At 35.9% G+C, this 21117-nt stretch overlaps 1 non-coding gene across 2 annotated transcripts in view; it reads left to right on the top strand.

The window, feature by feature from the left end:
• Positions 1-21117, top strand: part of LOC106881481 (uncharacterized) — a 137628-nt gene that overhangs the window by 40744 nt on the left and 75767 nt on the right. For both annotated transcript variants that reach the window (XR_016244478.1, XR_016244479.1), the window contains one exon: positions 1648-1756. This is a non-coding gene — a transcript (uncharacterized LOC106881481). The remainder of the gene's footprint in view (positions 1-1647; positions 1757-21117) is intronic.

Genomic DNA, 21117 nt, shown 5'->3' with positions numbered 1-21117 from the left:
TATGTGTGTATATCTGTGTCACTATGTGTGTACGGGTGCGTGAGCGTGTATGTGTATAAAATAGAGAGATACGAAGGGAGACAGAGAGAGAGAGAGAGAGAGAGAGAAAGAAAGAAAGAAAGAAAGAAAGAAGGAAAGGAAGAAGGAAGTCTATGGCGTGTTATTAATATCTCCGCCAACCGTGTTTGCAGCATGGTTTATATTCCTAGTCAGTTGGAACTGCATTTTCTTGCATCACTAACGACCTTGTTGTAATATAAGACCGTCATAGATTTTCTCCCTTCCTTCAGTATAAACATTTATGCTTTTACTACTATATACAAACATTGGCTGGTATTGTGTACATATTTTTCTATCGAACAAGATGGACGTGGCTTTCGATGCTCTGGCTGAATACGTTTTTGCTTCATCTTCATCGCAAATACAGTTGAAAAAACATGAACGTCAAACTGTAGTATTCCCTCTCCAAATTATATTAGTTTTATTTTCCTACTGGATACATTATTGTGTCTTGCAAAATACAATCACAACAGCAAATTACAAATATATTAATGCTTTACACAGTAAAGTCTGTGGAATTCTATTGAGCTTCGGCTGCTGTGAGGTGAAGAGAAATACTGTTGCTACGTACTGCTCTTTTGCCCTTCAAACAGAGTTGTCCCAGATCTTGAAATTCACCATATATGTTCTGCAAACATACAAACCACTACCAGTTTCTCTAGGCCTTCTTTTCCTTTGTACTTAAATATTCCACACACTATTATTTCGATATATTTTGGCTGATAAAAAAAGATTGCTACGTATGTAATAACGTATGTAATAACTTTTGTATGGGGAGACCACAAGGGGCAGCAGTATTCGAGGTGTGGCCGTACACAGGAGGAGAAAAGTGGAATGATGACACCTTGTTCTCTGGACCGGAAGGTTCTTGGGATCCAAGAGCTCATCCTACGAGCTATATCGATCTTATTGTTGAAGTGGGCACTCCAACTGAGATTGTTATCAACAATTACACCCATGCCTCTGATATTATTGGATGCCGTGAGCTGTTTTCCTGAAGGAAGAGAGTATGGCTGTTTTAGTGTGGACTTTCTTCCAGAATGCATCAGCTCAAATTTTCCCTCATTCAGTTGCATTTTGTTTTTGTCTGCCCATTGACTCACAGCGTATAGATCAGTCTGGAGTTGAGTTCGGTCTTCTTCTTTGATGATTTGCTGGAGCTTAGTGTCATCAGCAAATATTTTCACTTTGCAGTGATTTACGACGCTGGTGAGATAAACATATGCATATTTATCTCAGAGCACGAGTTTCACACCATCACGATCTTCAGGCGAGAACCTGAAGATCGAGAACCTGAAGATCGCGCTGATTTGAAATTCAATATGGAGATAAACATTCAGTTTACACACACACACACACACACACACATATATGTACACACGCATGTATGTAGGTATGGCTGTTTATCAATCAATCTATTTATCGATCTATTTATAGGCACCTTTTCTTTTATTCTTTTATATGTTTCAGCCCTGAGGCTGTAGCCATGCTGGGACACCACTATTATTACGAATAATATTTAAATGCTGTTATATTTTCAATAGATTATCCTTCATATAATTTATTTTGCTTTTATATTTATTTTAGATCTGGATTAAGTCTTTGCACTACGAAGTACAGAAAGAAGAGAATTCCAAGTTATACTTCCCATAGCCATAATTCGGGGTTGCGATACCAAAGTACGTAATAACGCCAGGTAAGCTTCGCTTCATTCATTGACTTAAACTTGCAATTCTTTATATAAATACAACCTATAACAAGCCTGTAGTTTACAAAGAATCCGACGGGATTCTATACAGTTTCCGTGTAATTAATTTCACTCACAAGTTATGGGTCTACCCAAAACTATAGAAAATGACTATTGCACATGAAGCCATGCAATAGGTTTGAACGCAAGACCTCGTGATTGTGAAGCGAATTTCTTAACCATACTGCACCTACACCTCAATTCACCTGTACACACAAACACGATATCTTTCTATAATCTCCCTCTCTCCTCTCCGTGAATTTATTTCTCCTCTAACCAGTGTAATCACTTCACTGTATCCCTCCTTAAGCACAATGAATTATACTCTTTACTCAATAAGTCTTCATTCAACTGGTGATTCGAAGCTTATGTCAATTTATAAATTACAGTTTCAACACCAAATTAGGTTCCGTTAATTTCCAATCCATCATCGTCGTCTCCTGTCAGAAACAAACAGACAAATAATCAGTTATTTAACTTCTTGAAATATATAGTGTTTCCAATATTTGCTGCTTATATTATATTCTAATTGGAAATTTGTGCGTACGCAATGTTATAAAACTGAATAGGAAAATAATATATGATTTCTGTTGCGTACAAATGGCAAACGAAAAATGTGGGAAAATATAATGGTAACGTTATTTAGAAAAGTGACAAGCCGTAGTTGTAGGCGTAATCATTCGGATAGTCTTTAAGAAAGGATTTAGATACCTTCCACGCTAAATGTATAAAATGGCCATTTATCACGTCATCGCATTTCAACTAATATTTATTACGTAAGAGTTATGGGAAAATAAAATTACTGACGTAGTTAAGATATAAAACACACAAGTACCAACAATGATGACTTTAAATGCAGGCGGCGTATGTTTGCGTGTGTTCTAAACAAATCTTATGGTTTATAGCGTTTGTTGTGTTCGGCTCATTTGAAAATTAAAGCATGTCATTGGTTGATATTTAAACAAGTGAAGGAGAAATATCAAATGCGAATGAGATTAAATTGCCAGAAAATCTAATCGATTTAAATGAAGATAGTGTACGATAATAAAATAAATTAAATATATTATAATGGAAATCCGAATTCATTTCACTTATTCTATTAGGAAACGCATGAACATCATAACATTCAGTACTAATGTAATGTGTCAATAAAAGAGAATTAACGTCTCGTTTAACATAAAAAATTGAAAACGTCTCTTTTTTTTACAAAAGTGATCTCCATCATCAAAACACCCAAAATATATACTTGCAAAAATATTTGTAATGCAGAAGTTATGGGAAAATAAAATAATTGTATCGAAAATTAATGACGTATTAAAGTATAAAACACATGATCTGACGACCAAGACTTCAAATTGCAAGTAACGTGTTCATGTGCACTTTGGTCCATTAATTCCCTTTCAGGAAGGCATCGGTCCAAAAGTTATGGTGGTTAATTTGATACTATGATTTCGAATTTAGCGCCAAACGGTGCTTGATTTTCTTCAGCCAACAACTGCTAAAACTTACCCCCACCACACATGAAAATTCGCTTGAAGTGGTCAAACGCCACTGTAACAGACGAAATACGTGAAATTATTGATAAATAAATATGAGCGAGACAGTATTTTAAAAACACCGTCGCTGGCACTAGCCATGGTATCTTTAATAGCACTATCGCTCTCATATATATATATATATATATATATATATATATATATTGTTCGAACGTTATAAAGGACACAGGTTTCGTGTGTCACATAGCTAGCTAGAGGCGATGGCTTCTTGGAGCTAATTCACGGCAGCTTTCGTCCTAATTTTGGGACTGCCATGTTGGCTTGGCGATAACTATATATATATATATATATATATATATATATATATATATATATATATGTGTTTGTGTGTGTGTGTGTGTGTGTGTGTGTGTGTGTGTGTGTGTGTGTGTGTGTGTGTGTGTGTGTGTGTATGTATATGTTCTGTTGTTACCATCTAAGACACACATACATACACACACACACACACACATAGGTGAGTTGAAAAAGATAGCGTATGTGTACATATGCATGTATGTATGTATGTATGTATGTATGTATGTATGTGTGTGTGTGTGTATGTGTGCATGTATGTATATGAATATATGTCTATTATTATGTGTGGATGCGCGTGTCTGTATGTATTAATTTACGTATTAATTTACATATAGGTTTATTGGTATTTAGCCAACATAAATTCCCATAGAAGTTCAAAGCAAAATATCACATTTCCATAAGTGGATGAAATATGTAGAAAAGAAACGAAAAGAAAAAAAAAACAACAACACTGATAGCGCTTATAGATTTCCCGAATTTAACTAGAAAAATCGATGAAAAACTTTAGTAACTAAAATATTACTTTACTGTTTAAGAAAGGTGTTTCCAAAATATATATTTTTACCTGTTTGGCAAGACATGCTCAAAATATTTTATTTTAACACACAGCTATTACACCCGTTTTCCTTGAATAAGTTTTAACTCCCAATATTTCAATAGCAATTATTCAAGATTTTTAGGGCACTGCTCTAATTTTACGAGTTTTATTAAAACAAAACAAAAAAAATGATAAAAATTAGGAGAAAAATACGAATAGATTACGAAGGAATGCAAGATAGAAACACCATAAAAGTCTCACTTATGATAATATTAATAATAACAAGTACAGCAGAAAAACCAGTTATGTAATATTTATCTCTTATTCTAAAGCTATTTTTTGTGTTTCTTGCTTATCCTTATTATGAATTCCTCAGCAGACTTTCTCACAGTTATAATAAATTTATAAAATAGGCGCCATAAAATATTTAGGCTTTAATATAAACCAACTTAACCATAGGCCGCCTGCCAGTTATATTTTTTGGCATTTTCATAGATTTCTTTGCACAAACTTTTTCAAAATTTTTTGCCATTGTTCATGAATCATCGTTTTAATGATAAATTCGGTTTATTATTTTCTAATCCATTCCCTTTGTTAAATTATAAATACTAAAAAATAATCACACAAATACAACACGCATGCAACACTCACCCACACACAGTCTCAAGCAGACATCCCTCCTCTCTCTATACACATAAACGCACAATCTACTAATTGTTAATTAATATCTATCCCAATAAACCTTGTAAACCACAAAATAATTTTGCAACCTAACTCTAATAAAAAGCTAAACACTTGGTCTAGGTCCAAGTAAATATAAGACCTTGTTTAACCTTAGCATAACAATAAGAGGCAAGAGAAGCAATTGTATTAGACCTTGGGCCCTACCAGAAGATACAAGAATCCTAAGAAACTAGATCTGCAATCAGGAATAACATCCATTTGAAGCGCGTAACGTCATCACATACTGATGACGGGTTTGTAGACAATAAAATACAAGAGATTCAGACCAGAAATAGCTATTGGCAACATTGATACGTTTAAAGACAGTTGACTTCAAAGTTCAAATCTCGCCGAGGTCAACTTTGCCTTTCATCCTTCCGAGAATGATAAATTAAGTACAGTCAAGTATTGGCTTCGATATAATCGATTGTTCCCCATATCTAAAATTTCATACTATTTACTGGCAAAATCAATGTAACGGCAATGAAATGCCAATTCGGTGGTTATGTACGTTTATATCCTGTCTTCATATCTTACCAACATCAGCTTTCTCATTCATCCTTCCAGCATCGATGTAACAGGTGAGTATTGTAAGCGATCTAACAAGCTATACTCATAGTCTCGTGCCAATGCTAGAAGTCTATATCAGTACAATCTATTGAGTTGTCAGGTAAATTCGTTCGTTTTTCTCCCATTATTATAATCCTTGTTTGTAACTAATCTGTCGGTGGTATATTCTCCTTCATTGATCCCAACTTCTTGTCAACGTTTTTTTTTTTGCCTGTCCATGCGATGACGGTGGAAATCACCGGGTCTGGACTCGAACTATTAGCATTAATCGAACCGCGTTTTCAGCTCCATGTTGGTGAGGGACCAAAAAAAAAAAAAAAAAAGTATACGAAGGCGTTATACCAGGAGAATACGGTGGGTGAGCTCTTCAATAGTATTTTTTGACATATTAGCAACGTGTGTGTGTGTGTGTGTGGGGGGGGGGGGTATGAGCGTTGTTTGTTGCAGAAGCTCGTCGTGTGGCCGATTGGGTCGTTTCAGCTGGATTACCGCGTTGAGCAGGTGCATTTGCTGTTAGAAACCCCTTCCTTAATTTACACCCTGTCGTCTAACAGAAGGAATATTTTAGGGCACGGTCTAGCGAGATTTTGTGACGTTCATATATTTTATAAAAGTTATTTTTCTTATTCTATTTATCTTTCTTGGCCCTAGGACTCATAGGACTGATTAGTCGGTTTCCATGGCAATATAAGTGACCGAGATCACAACATTCCTGAACGGAACGAAGGTCCGTTACAGGGTTCAGGGTCAGCGTTTTTGAGGTGGGTGGGTGGGGTGGTGGTGACAAAACAATTATATCGAACCCTCTACTTGACTGGTACTTTGTTTCAGTGGCTCCCAAATTTTTTCGGGCTGCCGCCCCCTTGACACTGGAGCCCCATTCCTAGCGCCCCACCCCACTCAGCATCACAAACGTAGACTACTTACTGCAGCAAATTCAAAACACCAGAATTTCATAAATAAAACTTAACCTAATTAACCCATTATTTATTATTTATTTTTTTGAAGGTCTAGTGTGTGGGAATGACTGGTTTATTCTATCGGCCCCGAAGCGACAACTCACCGGCATTTAAACTTCGAACGTAAAGAGCCTGAATAAATATTACTTAGCCTTTTGTCCGGCGTTGAAGCGGTTTTGCAAGCTGGTCGCCCTAAATAGGAAGCATGAGAGAGTACAAGTGTACCATAGGAAAAAAATTATGTGTTTCGTCGTCGTTACGTGGTGATCATACTCGCTGTGCTTAAGGTGTGGCCATTTGTGTGGCGTTGGTGTGTGAGTTCAGTTCTTTTGACAGCAATGGTGAGTCATTGGATAGTAATGTTGGTGGTTTGTTTGTGGTTCTGTTGACCTGTCTTATTGTTACACTGACTTGAAGACTAAAAAAAAGCACATACGCACACACACACACACACACACACAACCAACGAAGTCAAAGAACAAAACAGCAAAACTGGCGAAATTAAATTCAAGAAGTATGAAAAAAAAAAAAAGAAAGGAAAGGAAAGAAAACGACCAGGACAAGAGTTGCAGTAAACAAAGAACATCGCAAAGAACGAAATATCGACGGTAATAAATAAAAACATAAATAACTAAAGAAATGAATAAAAGAAAAACGACAACAATAATATAAGATAAAAATTGCTGCTGCAACAACATCACCACTATCAAAATCACCACCACCAGCACCACCACCACAACAACAACAGCAACAGCCACAATAAATCTGAGGCCTGGCTGTGCGGTTAGGTCTTAGTGTTCGTGTTTGTGTGTATGTGTGTGAGCGCGCGTGTGTGCATGTGTGTTCCGAATATAAGACAAACAACCTATTCTATACAGAATTCTTCCATGTAGGCGTACAGCTTAAGCGGATTCCCTCACTGACAATTATATAACAGCTTGCGACGGAGAGACAATATCTCTTTTTGTATGAGCGCTCACATGCGCACCAGTGTGAATGCGAGCGATGTGTGTGTGTGTGCGTGTGTACGATAAGGCAAGACATGTAAATACGCCAGGGCAATGAATACATTGAAAAGAATGGACTTTAAGACCTTGTTTATGTGTTTCTGTTTTTTTTTTTGTTTTCGAAAATGTGTTTGTAAATTGTAATTAGTGTATTCATCATGCATCCTAATTAGTCAGAAGTTATTATTTAACCGATTCTCTGCCCATTTCCCACATTATAACATGACGTCTTACTTTTTACAGAATTGGAACATTGCACTCTAAATGTCGCCAAGAATCTGACACCAAACTCCTTCTTTCTCCCTCCCTCTCTCCTTCTCTTCTATCTCTCCCCTTCTCTTCTATCTCTCTCCTTCTCTTCTATCTCTCTCCTTCTCTTCTATCTCTCCCCTTCTCTTCTATCTCTCTCCTTCTCTTCTATCTCTCTCCTTCTCTTCTATCTCTCTCCTCCCTCCCATTCTCTTCCCTCTCTCTTTCTCTCCTGTCTTTCCATCCCAGTTTGAACGGAACTTTCTACAATATTTACATTCAATAAAATAATCTCGGACAAACATACACAAACGATATACCGACACACCTACGCCCACGCCTGCCCGAACCACACAAACACCATACAGCAACACACAAAAATATACACATATCTGTGTATTTAAGGCATCATCTATCTATCTAAAATTCTCTCCCCACTCTCTTTGTGTGTGCGTATATATATATATATATATATATATATATATATATATATATATATATATATATATATATATATATATATATATATATATATATATATATATATATATATATATATATATATATATATATATATATATATATATATATATATATATATATATATATATATATATATATATATATATATATATTGGGCCATCCCCTAGATAATACGGTTTTTTTATACTTTTATTTTTCAAAATTAAGATATAGGCGTAGGAGTGGCTGTGTGGTAAGTAGCTTGCTCACCAACCACATGGTTCCGGGTTCAGTCCCACATCGTTTCTATCTACCAACTTCACTCTAAAGACGTTGGTCGGTTCAAGTAGAAGGCACTTAGCCATGGCACCGCGCTCTAGGACTGAACGCGAGACCACATGGTTGCAAAGTGAGCTTCTTAACTACTCAAACCTGCCCAACCGAAAATCAGAAGGATTCCAGCTACAATCATTGTATTCTTCCATGCAGAAACATTGTAGCTAAGATAACATTTATCTGATCTATCCTTTCCCTTTTTAAAGACGGCATCCTGCTAATTTGAGGAAGATTTGGCTGTTATCTCTTGTAGATCGTGTGATTCGGACAGTATTGATTTGTCCATCTTTCCAATGAAATGCGTTTCAGTAATTCAATATATTCTTGTGGGTGAGCCTTGATGTAACCAATTATACTCGCCTTATCATTTATTTCAACAATTGGTGCCAATGAATAAGCAAGTAGATAAATAAAATAAAATGAATAAAAATAAATAAATAAATATATTTTTAAGACAATTATTAAAATATCAATTAGTTCATTGATTCTTCTGAGACTAATTTAGTTTCGCATCTCGTTCTTATTTTCTTGGATATTTGACAAATATCAAGCCTTATTCAAAATCAATATACAAGGCCAATCTCTCTCGTGTGTTTATATATATATATATATATATATATATATATATATATATATATATATATATGAATTAGTATGTGTGTGTTTTGTTTGTTAAACTAATGAAATATAAAGAAGACTAATGCTTTAATGCAGGAAGAAATAAAGAAATGTCATTTTTTTTTAATAAAAAAAACTCTTCTGAACCGGTTTTTCGAACGGATAAAACAAGCATCGATGTTCCTGAATGATGACGATGATGATGGCCTTGTTGTTGCTGTTATTTTGTAGCAGATCAGTTCTGATCTTATAGACTTCTGATGAAAGGTGACTCCATCGCATCTTTTATTTCAGTAAAGTGATTCAAGTTCTATGTGTATTGACCATTATTTTAAAAGAAGGCAGAGTTAGATTTGAGCGGAATAGGGTTCCTACTTTTAGCACCAATGACCCAGCAGAAGAAGCTCTAGTCTTACTAAGTAATAAAAGTAAGTGATCTAGTAGAAACCGTTAGCATGTCGGACAAAATGCTTATCAGAATTTCTTCCGGCTTTTTATGTTCGGTGTTCAAATTCTGTCGTGGCCTTCTTTGCTTTTCATCCTTTCGGTGTCAATAAAAAAGGTACCAGTTGAACAATGGTGCCAATGTAACCGACTTCCTCTCCCTTCTCTCAAAATTGTCGTGACTTGGTGTCAAAATTGAAAATTATCATTACTGTGTAATGTTTCTAATATCAGTTTCCTTTCAATGTACACAAGATTTTAATCTTTTATACAAATAAGGGCTAACGGGTTATCAGGCATTTCTCAAGGGCAATAGCAACAGACGCTACATGGCTTACTTCTAAAATAAATTGCTTGTCGTGAAATCACATTCTACTTTATTGTTCTCTTCTGAGACATCTTATTGTATCATGAAACAACGAGTGCATGTCTACGTGATCGCTCGTCCTGACACAAGTTGTGACCAAATTTCCTTTAAATTATACTCTGCCATCTTAAAAAAATAGAAGGGCAGATTGGATAATAAAGACTTAAAATATTCAAAAGCTTTGGATGGTCATGGTGGGAATTTCTTTAACCATAGGTCTCTTGGATCAAATGTTATACGTCACTAAAAAACAATATATGCATTATTACAAGGGTAGAAACACAAGATCCCCGAAATAAAAAGGATGCATGGCAGTGAAGTAATTATACAGTCTCGTTTCCATAAGCCCAATAAATACAGTTCTGGACTTCATAATTTCATTCATTCGGACACCGATAAGATACCAGTGACATAATGCGGTCCAGACAATTGACTACAGACCTACATTAGGAAAATTCAAGTTTCCTAATTTAATCAAAAGAAATCGATATTTATGACTTTATAGAAGATAACGTGTTCAATTAGATTTAGCAAACCAGTTATTTTCATAACAAATGTCGAAAGAATCAAAATAATGAATGGTGTACAAGAAGTTGAATGGAAAGACTTATCAACAATGAAACTAAAGCATTTTAATTGCCTGCATTCATTTCATTCTACACATTATCTTACACTGTATCTACTCTCTCCATTATTAATTGATATTGTTGTAAATTGTGAAATGCGTTTTAACAGAATAACAGAGATTGGCAAGTCTTATGTCAGATAACAACTTTGATATTTTACATAGAAATATTTCCGTTGTTTTACGTTCCGAATCTAGATCTAAGTGGTGTGGATGGTGGCGGAGTTTTCCTCTTAGCTTTTCACTCCTGAAGGGCCAATAAAATGAGAACCAGTTGTTGTCATTGCTGACCTCTGACTGTAAAAACTTATAACTGAAAGCCTTCCAGTCGTGACCATTCTATCTTTTCTTCTAATGTATTATTTCCAAGACAGTATTACGTTTTTGAAAGCAGTAGGATATGATAAAAGAAAAAAATTGACTGTTATTTCTAGTATGACGAGTTACAACACAGAAGTATTCTCTTTGTCTTGTACAGGACCGATTGAACCAGTTATACAACCCACAGAAGATTGTAAGCTGGCGACCATGTTACACATCACCATTATAATCTATGAAAATGACAGAGCGAGCAAAGCGCCTTCAAAATGCCTTCAAAATACCACTAAGCATTTCGCCCGAAGTGCTAACGGTTCTGTCAGCTCGCCGCCTAAGGAAGGTTGTAAATATTAAAGCGAAAAATGTTCACAAAACAAATCGTTTTTTCTCACTTCCGGGCAAACTCTGTTTGGACACACAAACCTTTTACTTGGTAAAATATTAAAAAAACATAGCCGCAACAACAACAACAATTGATTCTAACATAAGCGCAAGAATTTTGTGGGGAAGGGTTAACTGAATAACTCGATATTGACTTATACTTGCTTTTATCGACCCCCGAGAGGATTAAAAGTAAAGTTGACCTCGGTGAGGTTTGAACACTAAGAGATGTAACTAAATACTGCGAAGTATTTTGCTGAACGCTTAAACGATTCTGCCAGTCCTTGGTAATGAGTGGAGTATATAGCAATTACGGTAATGCTTAGGGTGAACGATGTAATTAAAATAATTAATTACACACACTTCTGAAGTCATTAGGGGTCAAAAGCGCACGCTGACGGAGCCAAGTAGGAAAGGTCAAACAAACGACTCTATAAAACTCCCTACATGAGTGGAATAAGTTTTCTTATTAGTGATGTTGTTTAGCCTTAGGTAATTACTAATCCTAAATACTAAGCAAACTCCTGCTGTCATTGTCGTTTCGGCCCTCTACGCTATGTGGGCCTTGGCGTATCACGGTCAGCTGCTAACCTCTTGACCCTCTATAAATTTCTGTTGCATAATATGATTTGTTCGTACACACACACACACACACACACATACACGGATGCGCATAGTCAGAAGATGTCTTGAACCAGGTGCAGCCTAATATCGAAGCTGACTGACAGGATTCGAATTTGGTCATTAATCAACGAAATTAATTACGTCTCGGCGCATTACCATTTGTGCTTCCTTTACAGGTTGACAATAAACTGTACTAAGATAATAGTAATAATAATAATAATGGCTTCAAATTTTGCCACAAGGGCAGCAATTTTGGGGAAGGAGTTAAGACCCCAGTGCATAACTGGTACTTATTTCATCGATCCCGAAAGGATGAAAGGCAAAGTCGACCTCAACAGAATTTGAACGTATAGACGGGCGAAATGCCGCTAAGCATTTCGCCCAGCGTAATAATAATAATAATAATAATAATAATAATAATAATAATAATGATAATAATGTTTGCTTATTTGTTCAGTAAAACAATTTTGCATTAATATGCTGCGTTATTCTATACGCTTGTAGAGTACAAATTTATTATTGGTATATAACAGGGGCCTCCAAACTTTTTAGACATCGACCTCTTCAGGGAATCCTTAACCCCTTGTCGACCCCGAGGCATGTACAAGAAAATAAATAGGTAATAATAATAATAATTAAGTAGATGTGCAGTTTCAGGCATTTATCGATCCCTTGGATAGTTCCATCGACCCTCAGGGGTCGATATCAACCACTTTGGAGACGCCTGATATATAAGAATGTCGTTCACAATGACTTCGAAGTTTCGGTTTGCTAAGTCATCATCGTCTGGCGATGGCTTAGATGGCCGAGACTTCGAAGTCTCTGTCAACAGCATTCCTGCATCAAAATAAAATATATGTATGTATGTATGTATGTATGTATGTATGTATGTTATCGCAAAGTATTTTGTCTTCCGTTCTAACGATTCTATAAATAATATAACTGAAAAGTCTGGTGTAAAAATAACAGCGCAGTATTTATTTCGGAGTTATATACTCCAGGCTAACTCGGTTGTTTTTAAATAGGTGAACGAATGATAAATTATCTTGTCAATAATCAGAGACAACACCATTTGCTATCGCTCTCCATCTCTTCACTCTTAGACAAAGGGTGAGGATCTAAACATGTTGGATACTTATCTGAATTCATCGAATGGAATGCCTGAACTTAAGAATTCAATTGGTTCCAAACATCCAATAGCTGAGTGGGAAATGTTTAAGTATACAATTGTATAAACTAGTATTAGAAGTTTACCTACTACTGTTCTCTCCAAATGTATCTAGGTATGCACGTCGACATCTATCTATCTATCTATCTATCTATCTATCTATCTATCTATCTATCTATCTATCTATCTATCTACATATATATCTATCTAAAGCAGGCATCTTGCTTAGGCTAATTAGTTTTAGGTATCGACGTAATTACTAGCAAACACAGACAGCTTGTTACCTTCCTAACTTAACCCAGTGGGAAATGAAGGCCCGAAAGGATGGAAGGCAAAGTAAATATTGGTCGAATTTGAACTCAGCGTACATAAGCCTGGACAAATATCGCGAAGATTATTATCGAACTCTCAAAGTAGCATATCAATCAATATATATATATATATATATATATATATATATATATATATATATATATATATATATATATATATATATATATATATATATATATATATATATATATGTATTATGTATTTATTTTTTTATCAAAAGTGCCCTTAACGACCTCCAAAACAGTTGAAAAATGCATAATTAATATAAAGAACCCCAATCATTGTTTAGATTTTCGTCCATTCTCCTTCTCTCTCCCTCTCCCCTCTATTCTTCTTTGTTCTACGCACCATCTCATTGCCTGAACAGTATCACTTTCTCTTTTATAATCTTTTTTCTTTTCACACGGCTTACAGTGCTTTTTTTTTCCAGATGTTTTGTAATCTTTTTTCTTTATTCTTCCACTGTTTCCCAGTAGATTTTCTGGTTGTTTAGCTCTGCCTTTACACATATCCCACGGTGTCAGATACGGCCGATTGAAACTTCGATTTTCTTCCAATTTAGGTTCTTCATCTTAAAACAGAGGCTCATAGGAAAATCTGCTCTGAAATTCATTCTTACTTATAATTGATATTTAGGACTAAATTAATGATTTACTGAAGTTCTTTTTTCTCCTTTGATGTAGTTTTTATACGATTGATACCAAAGATTTAATTTAACTGTAATTTCAGTGGGCCGTTTGTCAGAACTGATGAGTGTTGGTATTCGTGCTGTTGTTGATCGTTGTGTGGCTTTAGTGGTTGGGGTTATTCGGCTCACGATCGTATGGTCGGGGGTTAGATTCCCGGCGACGCGTTGTGTCCTTGAACAAGACACTTTATTTCACGTTGCTCCAGCCCACTCAGCTGGCAATACTGAGTAGTACCTGTATTTCAAAGGGCTGTTCTTGTCCCATTCTGTGTCTCACTGAATTTCCCTGAGAACTACGTTAAGGGTACGCGTGTCTGCAGAGTACTCAGCCACTTGCTCGTTAATTGTGAAGGAAGAATCTATAGAGTAGGAGACCAAACGTTGGTGAAAATCAGCAACGCAGTTTCAGTTCTCGGTTATGATTATTCGAGTTCACCACCACCACCACCACCACCACCACCACCACTACTACTACGACGACGGCGACGACGATTTTCACTTTTGTTTTCCATGTATTTATTCTGAACATGTCTTCTTAAACATGTCTGACTCGTTGAAACTTGCAATCATCAAGCGGCCGATAATAATCAATTGGATATAAGGCTTCCATTACCATTGCTATTATTTTATTCATACAATGATTGTTGTTTTGTTGGCATCTCCGATACGCATAAATTCAGAGGCATCAAATGTATGCAGATATTTCTCCGCCTCCCCCCCTCTCTCTCTCTCTCTCTCTCTCTCTCTCTCTCTCTCCAAGTTCTGTTCATTTATAAGTGTATTCATATTGCTCACGATTTGTAGTTGTCACGGAATATAACGTTTTTACAGTTTGGCATCGATATTATTGTGGATTAATTGAACATATACGAGTTTATGGTACATTTCTAGCCTGGACAAGAGTTACGACTGAGTTAGAAAGGGGGAAAGAAAGAGAACAAAAGAAAAAGAGGGAGAGAAAAAGAAAGATTGGTGAAAGACACGGAGAGGAAGGAGTAGAGAGAGAGAGAGAGAGAGAGAGAGAGAGAGAGAGAGAGAGAGAGAGAGAGATAGAGAGAGATAGATAGAGAGAGAGAGAGAGAGAGAGAGAGAGATTAGTCGACATAGAGTGTTTGGTGCAGGGAATTCGCTTGATTTTCTACCGACTGAAAAATCACAACGAGATCATTGCTTTCCGATAGCATTGCGAGCACGAACACACACACACACACACACACACACACACACACACACACACACACACACACACATTCACATATGTATACACGTGTGTAAATGTCGAACATTGAGAATGAGTGCCCAACACCGCATTGGTGGATAATATTCCTTTATTTGTGAATTAAGGTTACCATTGTTTTCATGTAAGAAAATAAGATATTTTTGTTGACATGAAACCAATGGTAGCCTTAATATATACGTATGTGTGTATATATATATATATATATATATATATATATATATATATATATATATATATATATATATATATATATACATAACTATATGTGTGTATGTATATATTTGTATTTATATACACTAATATAAATACCAATATTTCTGTTTACTAATCCTTATTAGAGAGTTAAGTGTTTTATGGTTCAAGAAGTGTTTTATAACCAAGGACACTGCGGTGGCCGATAAGAAAATCAGAACAACCAAACATTCTAGTCTGGTCATTTAGTACACTGTCAACTCGCAATTTGAAATTCTTTCTTTCTGAGCTTGTAATAAATAATTTACGAGGAATTCTACGTGTTGATATTCAATTCACTAATAATACCACTGTTAACTTTATGAGTAAAACCAATGCCAGCTTCGTAATTTATCGTGGAAATAGCAACAAACATATTCTACAATACCGTACCACAGTAAGGAGCAGTGTATGTTACACACACGCACACACACACATGTATGTATTTATGTGTGTGTGTGTGTTTACGGTTGTTTCTTGGTTTACACAGTAAATTGCTTTCGAACGTCATTGTGTGGATCGATGGGGATTAATTTTTTAATGCTATCAACACAAACACACAAACAGTAGAAGCAATTATTGAAATAGAGATAAAATACGATTACGTAGAAAACCAAAATTAACAAAAGTAAATACTTCAAGCCATCGCTTACTACTTGCGTTGTATTCTACTAAATGTTTGACTTGTACTCTTGATTCGATTAAACATTGTTAGCACGTTGTGTCGTATAGCAAAGATGGCTTGAGTAAATCGTTCTGAGGATTTAAGTTCTCCTCCAAATAATAGACCAATTTCTTATTTTGTTTCACCATCATGCTACTAAGTATGAAGTAGACGGCTGCCTTTTGCATGGCCTGTGTAGAGAACGTTCTTCGTTATGGTTCCGAAACATGGACTTTAGAGAAAGAACTACAAGATTATGTTCATAATTCTTACGCCAGTCTTCCAAAGAAAGCTCAAAATATCTCACAGTTTTAGCTTAAGACGAAATATTTATGAACACATTTCACCGATCTCTACGGTTGCTGCTAAAACTAAGCGATGCTTTGTTAGCCACTTCTATCTGTGTTTCAGGCTATATTGACGGTTATATTTTGGAGACTTCTGTATTCTTACAGAGAACGAAACCTGCTCAAGTACACTGACATTATTGACAGAGATATACAAAATCAAACTGAAGATCTACCACAGCTAATAGGAGGAAGAAATGCTTGGTGAAGCGTGGTGAAACGCATCTCGGTTGCGGTCGAGTGAAATAAAAGAAGAATGGATAATGAATATTTCAAATTAGTGGAAAAGCCTTCCAGCTACGATACGTTTTCTTTTCCATTAATTCTTCGAATAGGTGTTTCATTTATATTCAACTGTTTCGCAGGTTGGTGTGTTTACGTTCTCGTAACTTAGCACTTCGGCAAAGGATCGATAGAATAAGTAGCAGGCTTAAAAATTAAAAAAAAACCCACTGGGGTCGATTTATTCGACTTGAAATTCTTCAAGGCGGTGCCCCAGCATGGCCGCAGTCTAATGACTGAAACAAGCACAAGATAAAAGATACAAGATATGTTTATATATCTGTATGTATATGTATATTATGTATGTATGTATGTATGTATGTATGTATGTATGTGTCTGTCTGTCTATCTATCTGTCTGTTTGTATCTCTATCTATCTATCTATCTATCTATCTATCTATCTATCTATCTATCTATCTATCTATCTATCTATCTATCATATAAATAGGGTGTGTGTAGATGTGTGTGGGTGCATTCGTGTATAAATGAATATATATGTTTATACATGCATTCATGTTTGCTTTTATGCATGTATGAGTGTGCATATATTCAAAGAATTTGTCAACTAAATGAATAGCCGCATATATCAACAAGCGGCTCTCTCTCGTGTTACGTCTTTATTGCACGCTCATGCCAGCCGCGTCTTGGCGGAATTAAGGTTAATCTTCTTACACCCACACAACATTAGCTTATATCTTTTATCACGTTTCTTTCATGAAGTAAACTTATGTGGGCCTCCTTATCTATGTATTTAAAGTTAGCTTTTGCAAATTTTTATGAATAAAATTTTCAACATAATACAAGAAAAACAAAACAAAACAAAACAAAACTAAACAAACAAAGCGACAAAGGAAATCTTGCAGAAGTCTCATCGGATTTATTCTGTTATATTTAATATATATCCTGAATGATGGAGTATCAAAGATTCTGTAACACATATAGCACCGGAAACATGTCATTAATTTACATTGCCCCACCACACACACACTCACGCACATGCACGCACATGCACGCACGCGCACACACACACACACACACACACACACACACACACACACACTCACACACACACACACATACACATATATGTTCAGAGAAATTATGAGTTAGAGGTTATGCAACCATCTAAGGGATAAATGTATCCGTAGGCACTACTGGTGTATTCCCTCACTATGTATAGACCTTGCTATAAGGTTAACAGCATTTGGTAATTTAAATGGTAAACCGTGGTTTAATATATTCAGATAAGAACAGAAATGGAGCAACAATTAACAACTAGAAGTTGATCATTGGTATTAAATGGTTATAGTTTAATTGACCATTTAATACAATTGATCAACTTCTAATTCTTAATTGTTGTTCCATTTCTTTTCTTATCAAAATTACTAAAGCTCTTCCACCCATGTGGGTGTCAATTTTATTCATACCTTCGGAGTTAACCCCTCCCGGAGACGTAAGTATTCACTCTTTCTCACAACACACGAATATATCTTACTTTATAAATGTTAGCATTCAGTTCGTGTGGGAATATGCGTATTTATTTAGTGATTATAATTTCGAAGCCATTTATTCTTGAATGCAACAAACAGCCATGCATTTCACTCTTATTTTTACATACAATGGTGTGACTTCATTACAATTGTTAATGACAAAGGACAGTTGTTACCATTAAATACATTTAAATATTTGTTCTCTTTCTGAAAACTGTTTGGTGGATTGATGACAAAATCGGCGACAAAATATGTTGTGGCATTTAGTTATACCTCCTTAGGCGCAATGGCCCAGTGGTTAGGGCAGCGGACTCGCGGTCGTAGGATCGCGGTTTCGATTCCCAGACCGGACGTTGTGAGTGTTTATTGAGCGAAAAAAAAAACACCTAAAGCTCCACGAGGCTCCGGCAGGGGATGGTGGTGAACCCTACTGAACACTTTCACCACAACTTTCTCTCACTCTGTCCTTCTGTTTCTGTTGTACCTGTATTTCAAAGGGCTAGTCTGGTCACACTCTGTGTCACGCTGAATCTCCACGAGAACTACGTTAAGGGTACACGTGTCTGCGGAGTGCTCAGCCACTTGCACGTTAATTTCACGAACAAGTTGTCCCATTGATCGGATCAACTGGAACCCTCGTCGTCGTAAACGACGGGGTACCACACCTCCTTACCTTTTGAATTCAAATATCGCCCATGTTCCCTTTTCTTGACATCTTTCTGTGGTCGACAAAATCGACTTTATTGTGGAAGACCGTACCCCAGTATGACCAGACCAGAGTACACTAAACGAAACTTGTGAAACTAATAACAACCAAGCAAATAAATTATACAATAAAATATAAGCAACGAAGTAAAAAAAAATGTCTATCTAACGAAGGCGAATGATCTTAGAAGCAATCAAGTAATGAACCAGTATGAGTTCTATATCTATCTATTGCTTCTGGAAAGGACAAGACCGTCACACAAGCCTCGATAACATCTCCATATAAACTTTGTAGAATGTGAACTTCGTCCGTTTCTCATTATCCGATAGTACTCACAACCGGATACTCCGGACATGTTTGAGAAGAATACCTTCCCGCAATAGGTTGAAATATAAACAACCACCATGACGGACATGTCAGCCAGAAAGTTTTGATAGCAGAAGATTTCACTTAATAACGAAGACTTGTTCAGCAACAGCTTGAGTAAGGAGTGTAATCGCTGACAATGACAGATACCCTGTATAATAAATACAGTTCATTTGAATGAAATATGTTAATATCTATTTTTATAACGAGGTCGATGAATAGGGAGGGAGGAAATATCAACAGATTGACGCAGTTGATTCTAGCTTAGTAAAACAGTGAGCCTGCACCATACGAGAAAATCGGTGAGAATCGTTATTGCTTTGGTAGGAGGGAAAAGTTGCTGTGAGTTGCAGAAGAGTCTTCAGATAAAATAAGATGATATGAACGATTTAGATATTTCTATTTTTAATCGTGAACCATCACAAATAAAGACGAGTGAGATCTTTTAATATTTACATCTGATATTTCATTTAAATGCTTGAAATGTCTTTTTCTTTATTCGTAATATTATGAAATAGTTTATTCTTTAATTTTTTAAAAACAAATGTTAGTTTCTTTGTGACCATTTGCCACTTCACTATATTTTGCAGATGGAGAGAGATAGAGGGGAAACAGAGAATGTCTTTTTCTTATTTTCATCTTAAAGACATCAAGCAACGTAAAATAAATTGGAAATTAGCTTAAAACTAGCGATTTGAATTTTAACGGTTGCTTCTGTCTGCAGAACAAACTGTACTATTTTACTTGACAGAAAACCTGATATCTTTAGAATAGGATGTTGCAGCACTCATGCTTTTTCTGAAGAGCATTATCGGGATAACTAAAATGGAATGGTCTAAGGCTGGTCACCGATTGTTGGAGGCTTGTCTTTTGTTCCACACAATTCGTAATTTTATGCCTCCTTTATCTTACCCGTTTCAGTTATTGGACTGCGACCATGCTGGAGAACAGCCTTGAAGGGTTTTAGTCGAACGAATCGACTCCAGTACTTATGTTTTTAATGCCAGGTTCTTATTCTATTGATCTCTTTTGTCGAATCGCCAAGTATGCCAACAAATATAGTTTTACACTTTTACTGGTTTTATAATTTAAAGTTTTCTTACGGCCGTTTCAGAGTTTCTGCTCTATAAAGCACGAATGATATACTATAACAGTTTATTAGTTAAATTTTATGTGCAGTGTGGTCACTTGGTGGTGAAGATCTGTTTAATAGTATAATTAGGTTTCTTGCACTATTAAAATATACAAATCTCTATCATGGATAGAATACGGTGCTGGTGACAGATTCCAGTCCGCCGACTTTCCTAACGGGACCTCCAATATCTTCTGTTGCAATTAACATGAAATGCGTTCTTTTCTTGTAAGCTCCACGGAACAGAGGAATATTCTAGTTAGGACAGGTCAATGATAAATATTTTTTTAATTCCTTGTTCGAATATTATCTCTTTTAGTTTTGTATATATATTTTTAATGCATTACAAAGACCCCCCCCCCCCCCCCCACCGCCATATCTGATTCTTTGAAACGTGAAGTCGAATGCCCCAAGTCATTAATTCTCTGTAGGGTTGTATATTTAAATTTTTGGAAAAGTTTGGTTCGAATATGGAAATTACGATTTCGAGCGATATAAAAACCCGTTGAACTTTGATAAACATCAAGATGACCATTGTACAATAAACAAGCGAAAAACATGAGCTTAAAGCAGCCGTCTCACGCAAGAATTC

This window comes from Octopus bimaculoides, chromosome 15, assembly GCF_046866305.1.
Source record: "Octopus bimaculoides isolate indiv1 chromosome 15, ASM4686630v1, whole genome shotgun sequence".
NCBI lineage: Eukaryota > Metazoa > Mollusca > Cephalopoda > Octopoda > Octopodidae > Octopus > Octopus bimaculoides.
The sequence above is the reverse complement of the archived record's forward strand: the minus strand, read 5'-3'. Positions and strand labels throughout refer to the sequence as shown.